The sequence below is a fragment of the Vombatus ursinus genome, unplaced genomic scaffold (genome assembly GCF_900497805.2).
Source record: "Vombatus ursinus unplaced genomic scaffold, bare-nosed wombat genome assembly UNPS02006874.1, whole genome shotgun sequence".
NCBI classification, from domain to species: Eukaryota; Metazoa; Chordata; class Mammalia; order Diprotodontia; family Vombatidae; genus Vombatus; species Vombatus ursinus.
In genome coordinates, this window is record NW_020946652.1 from 11,015,817 (window position 1) to 11,021,755 (window position 5,939).

At 45.2% G+C, this 5,939-nt stretch overlaps 1 long non-coding RNA gene across 1 annotated transcript; it reads right to left on the minus strand.

Annotated features, from left to right (window-relative positions):
* Positions 1-368: 368 nt before the first annotated feature.
* LOC114033293 lies at positions 369-5,258 on the minus strand. Its single transcript, XR_003567955.1, has 3 exons — positions 5,084-5,258; positions 3,112-3,265; positions 369-1,047 (listed from the first exon to the last, which is right to left on the minus strand). It is a non-coding gene; the product is annotated as an uncharacterized LOC114033293 (long non-coding RNA).
* Between the last annotated feature and the right edge of the window lie 681 nt (positions 5,259-5,939).

A 5,939-nucleotide genomic window follows, 5' to 3' on the forward strand; every position in this document is an offset into this window, starting at 1 on the left:
CCTCAGCATGGTGCCCGATGCAGAGTAGGCGCTCAGTGAATGCTTGTTGAAATGAAATGAATTGAGTCACTGGCTGAAGTACTTTGCAAATCCTGACAAGAGACAAAAAATCCAGAAGCCTTCTACATCTCCCTACTCTTACCCCAGAGACTTGGGCAAAAGCCTTCAAGCAACACGTTCAATTGAAGAGAGAACTTTGGAAGGGAAAAAATCTGTTTTTCTCCCTAATCTCAGTCTTGCAACTCAAACCAAGCGAAAGAAATTGACAGTACTTAAAAACAGCTTTCCTAAAGCTGCGAGATCGAACCCTTTGTGTCGTTCCCAGGTAACAAGAGTGCGATTTCCAGCGTGATGGACAAAGAGGCTTATTTGGGGGCTGAGCCGCGGTAAACTGACTCACAAGGAACATTAGATGCAGGCTTTAGAAAGACAGCTAGAGTTGCCTGTACAAAACACAGCCATGAAGAAGCCTGGTGAGCCCCTCACAAGGTCAGCCTTCCCCCCCCAACCCGGGGACAGGTCAGTCAGCCGACAAACATTTATGAAGCACCTATTATATGCCAAGTGCTGCTTGGGACCCCTTCAGTACGTCCTCACTGCTCCATGGTGATGTGTCTGGGCACTACAACTAGTCATCCTGGACCGGAGACCAATCTGTCCCTTTACCGGGTCACACAGACATCACTTTCAGAGCGTGTGGGAGATGAGAATAGGGCAGACAGTACCCAGAGTGACCACCACCCCTCGGATCTACAAAGAGAACCAGGCACATAAAGCCACTGGGTTCATATAAGCATTCGGAAAGAGACAGTTTAGCTCAGTCTGGAACTCCAGGATCATGTCTGTGCAAGAAACATGGTCAAAGACATGTGGAATAGCACATCTATCTATCCACTGGAACCTCGTCTATTTCAGTCATTCACTCAACAAGCATCTGGCACTTTCTTTCTTTGTCAGGTCTTGTTGGGCAGATGCCAAGGTCATCTGCTGCATCCCGGGCCAGCACAGCAGTCTTGACCATCGTCCTGCCTCTGGGCTTCGGTGACCCTGGAAGAGAGGGTGAGGCTGATGACTTTGGGCAGCTCTGCCTCCCTTCAATTCACACACAAGCCAAGAATCCCCCTGTGATGTCCCCTGTCCTCTGAAAACAAGCAGCACGTTGCCTGTCCAGGACCAGAGAAGGCTAAGCCACTGCCCTGCCCTCCATGGAGCTTGCAGCTTTCCCCGTGTTGTCTTAGTGATACTGGCTTAGTCACTGAAGACGTCTCCTTTCATCAGTCCCAGCCTGGGAGCCTCAGTTGGGCCAGGGGAAGAAGGCTAGGAAACTTGCTGGGGCCAGCAGACATTTTAAATCTCTCCAGAAGACTGAACCAATCTTTTCTCTCAATTGATGCCAGTGTTCTGGGTTAGCAAACATTGTAGCTAAATGGGAGAAAACCATTCTAATCCAAGTCCTCCTTTTTTTTTTTTGTTTATGTAAGTTTCTTCCAAAATTTTCCTTTGGGACTCGAATTTTCCATACTTGGTATAGGCCAAAAGATGGCGTTTATTTTTTTTTTCAAACCATACGAACAAAATCAGTTGAGTTTTGTTGAGTTATGGGAAAAGGAAAAAAAAGCACATTTTTTTCACTGCTTTAGAAAGAGAACCTCATAGAAATTTCTTTAAAATAGCAAAACAAAATAACTTAATCTTGGCATATGAATAACCTTCCAGGAGGAAAACAATCTTAGCCAAATTTGAAAAGTTAAATATTTTTAAAGGTCTACAATACTGTTCAAGCTAAATCAACTCAATTTAATCTTATTAATGGGTCATATGAATACCACTGGGAATTTGAGGAAAAATATTTTTAAGATAAACCACTCTACAAGGCCAAGTATGAACTCCCTTCCATGAAGGATACTCTCACGGAACATCAGGGCACTGCCTTGTTCACCCAGGAGATTTTTGGCTTGGGAATTTCCAAGGGAAGCCTGACTCCCCACTTCACAGGAAGGGGATGATCCCATCATTTGTAAGTGCGCAGTTGGCCAGGGTCTTGACAACCAGACCTACTCCAGGAGTCAGCTTAGGACTCGGGTCCATCTACAAAGGGGCCGGTCCTACGTTTTTCTTTCGTTCTTTGCCCTCAGTGAATGTTCATGGGATTGGAGAATTAAGATTTGGAAATAACCACTTCTCTACTTTCAAGACCACAAGTTAGTCTCAGAAGAGGGATTGGTCAACACAAGTACTTGACAAAGTGGATGGGGACAGGTGGGGAGGGCTCTTTGGGCATAGTCCCAAAGAGTGCTAGAACTGACGGTGAAAAGAACCCCTGAAATCTCTAAACCTCCCACGAATAATATTTTTGTCCCTTTATCAGAGGATGAAGTAAGCTCTTTGAAGTCAGGTATTTGCCCTAGCAGTTTAATGTCTTGGTTCTCCAAATTCTCCAGAAATGTTTGTTACCTGAATGAAGACTACTAGAGCTTACCCCATAAGGCAGAGGCCCATTAAACCGTATTCTCGGTAATGGTCTGAAATACCTACTTCCTCCCCTGCTCCCCCCCTTTCTGTGTCTGTCTGTCCTCTGTCTCTCTGTCTGTCTGTCTCTCCACCCATCCCCCATCCTTGATTCCCTTCCTTCCCCAAGCTGAGAGGGTGCAGCTCACGCTTTCAGGCAGGAAACATTCTGAAGATTCCCTTTGGTCAAGAGAAGGATGGGGTAGTTCTCTAGTAGCTATTGATGGAGCCTTTTAAAAACCATCACATAAGGGGCAGCTAGGTGGTGCAATGGATAGCACTCTGGCCTTGAAGTCAGGAGAACCTGAGTTCAAATCTGGCCTCAGACCCTTGATGCTTACTAGCTATGTGACCTTGGGCAAGTCACTTAATCCTGATTGCCTCACTAAAAAGCAAAAAAAACAAAAACAAAAACAAAAAAACCCCATCACATAGTTTCCCAAACTTGATATGAAACCATAAGATACTCCAGTTTGTCACAGACAGTAGTGGAAAGTAGCAAGGTTAACTGGAGGGGGTTTAGCAATGATGTGAACCCATGCATGCTGGGAGCTTTGCTTTAGTATTATACCCATTTATGAGGAAAGGCCAGGGGTGCCCTACCACATCCAAGTTCCACATCTGTGTTGTGCAGATCCTTCTGGCTATCAGAAGAGAAGGTGTAGAAGAGAAGACGGCAGCATCCAATGCTGTCCTCAGCCAGGGTCTCAAGACTCCTCATGGGACCTTCAGCCTGGCTTTCTAGCAATCATATTTTCTATAAAGAAGTTAAAATGTGAATATTCTTATTAAGTTATCTTTAAGTAAATAAGGTCATTTGGGCTTTCACTGGTTTTTTAGAAAAAAAAACATAACCATCTGAAGTTACCATGGTCCATCAAATCCCTTAAGCTATTTTTCCAAAGTTTGGATTCAATAAAACCCAAACTGAATTTTGCCAAGCACCTTTTCCTTTCATTAAAAAAACCATATGTATTTTGGGGGAAATTTAACCCATGTGTTTTGGATTCATTTGTATCTAAATCACCAAAATGGTGTTTTTAAAAAAATAAATGGTCTAGTTGCTATTGGAGAAGAGGTTTGAGCCTTTTAAAGAAACTTTTCTTCTTAAAACCAGGAAGCGCTAGCCTGCCAAGGGTAAATGCATTTCCACACCAAAAGGGTTGAATTCAGTTACAGCTCCAAACCCATGACTTCTAACTGGGGGCCATAGCTGGCAGAACAATTTCATTCCTGCTCTGTGATTTATTGGACCTCAGACTCCCTACGTTCAGGAGACCTGGTGAAGAGCCCAGTAAGGCTACAGAAACAGGAGAAATGATTAATGTAAAAATGCTTCGAGAAATTGCCAATGGTCCATGAGGCCACCTAGATGCGTGGAAAGGGTGCCAGACAGTTAGGGGACAGGAGCTCACGGCTGACTTCCTCTGCTCAAGCGGCTGCAGATTCCTAGAAAGCCAGGTCACCAGTTGACCACCCATCCCCTACTTCAGGATGGGACTAGCTGGCCGGCAAGCAGAGGCTTCCAACAATTGGTGGCATGCCACCGGAAGACTGCGCCAAGAATGGGGGACACCACTTTTCCCTACAACCTTTGAGACTCCCTATGACCTCCAGAGAAAGTCAGATCAGACTCCTTCTCCTTCAGCCTGCTGTATTCCACCTCAGGTCGGAATCCATCTATCTAGAGTACTGCTAGTTCACATTTTGCTATCTCCTCTACAAGATTCACATGAGATTCTTTCTCAGTAATGATACCTACAGTATTCCTCTCATCTGCTGGTTTAGTGACTTCTCTTTTTCCTTCAAAAAAGAAAATCAGAAGTTAAACTGCCATGACCCATTCTTGGTAAAGCCATTGTAGCAACTTTGTAGTTCTTTTTAGCAATTAGTCAACTAGCATTTTAGTACCTATTATGTGCCAGGTACTGTGCCAAGACAATCCCTGCCCTCACAGAGCTTCCATTCGAATGGGGGAAGACAATGCATAGGAGGGAGCTGAAAAATGGAGGTGGGAAGGCAAGCACCTTGTGGGGGGCATGGGGATGAAGTCTGAACAGTCAGAATCAGAGCTGGGAGAATGGCAGCCTGGCACCATCCTCAAAATGGAGGCTCTGCTAAGAACTTACTGATGGGAGAAGAGGACTTTCAGGGCACAGGAATGTTCCAGGGTGAAAAGTCCTGGAAGTGAGAATCCCCACCAGCCATCTCCCTATAATGATCTATCCTAGCACTGTGTCTCAGGCATTGAAGGTAAGCGCATAGCTCCATTGGTTTTGAACATTGGGGAGGTTCCACTTGCACAATCATGTGATCCCTCTCCTGTTTTCCACGAGCTTCCAAATGTTTTGGACCAGAGCTCTGCAATGATATCTGCCAGCTCTTCTTACTTGTTAAAGAAATAAGTTTGCTGGCCTCAGGAAACCTGAGTGAACCAAGGACAGCTGAGTGCTTTCCCGCTATCTCCTTACTGTCTCGGGCACCAGCTTCCACCTCCAACCCCCACCTTAGTCACTGTTTTTCTGCAATTTCTGGGGAGGGAAAGCAGAAGCAAAATTAGAGGAAGCAGTTCTACCTTGCCTTTTTGTCCGTTATCGTCCCATTCACCCAAAGGAAAAGTCCTGCCCCTTTTATGATCCTCCTTTCTCTCCTGGTGTATTTTCAAGGGGGTCCTTTTACTTGTGCCTCACTTCCCTGGCCAGCCTCAGCCAATCCTGTGGGTTAGCATTCTCGATGTGATTTTCACAGGAGCACAGCACACCCTTACACTCATCCTCTTTAACCAGCCTGGCTTCATCCTCGGTTCATTTCCCTATATGGTCTGACTTGGTTGGTGAGTTCCCTGTGCCTTTAATTCAAACTTTCCACAACCAAACGTTTGTCCTTCTTTGGAACTGTTTCATGTCTTCAGACTTTCATTACTGGGCATCTTCCAACCTTTCTCATCTGACTTCCCCTGTAGCATTTTAGTGCATGAGATCCTTTATTCCCTCTAAAACTTGTGGAATCTGCTCTCCCAAAATCAAAGGTGCATGTTGGACTAGGGACAGAGTTCCTCTCATTCTCCAGCGTAGACTCTAGGAAAGAGCGATCACTTCCCCCGAGTTCCCCTCAGTTTCACACCCTAGCAACCAGTTTCTCCCTGTTGGTGAGAATCAGATCCAGAATAGAATTTCCCCTTGTCATTTCCTGTGCCTTTTGAAGGACAAAATTATCCCTAAGACAACTCAAGAAGTTATTAGCTGCTCCAATATTATATTTGTAAAAAGTGCTTAGCACAACAGTTCCTGGCACATAGTAGGCACTGAATGAATGCCTCTTCCCCTTTCCCTCTGCTTTTGGGAAAGAGAGAGAGAGAGAGAGAGAGAGAGAGAGAGAGAGAGAGAGAGAGAGAGAGAGCTTCAGCAGACATCTGCTGACAGACAGATGAA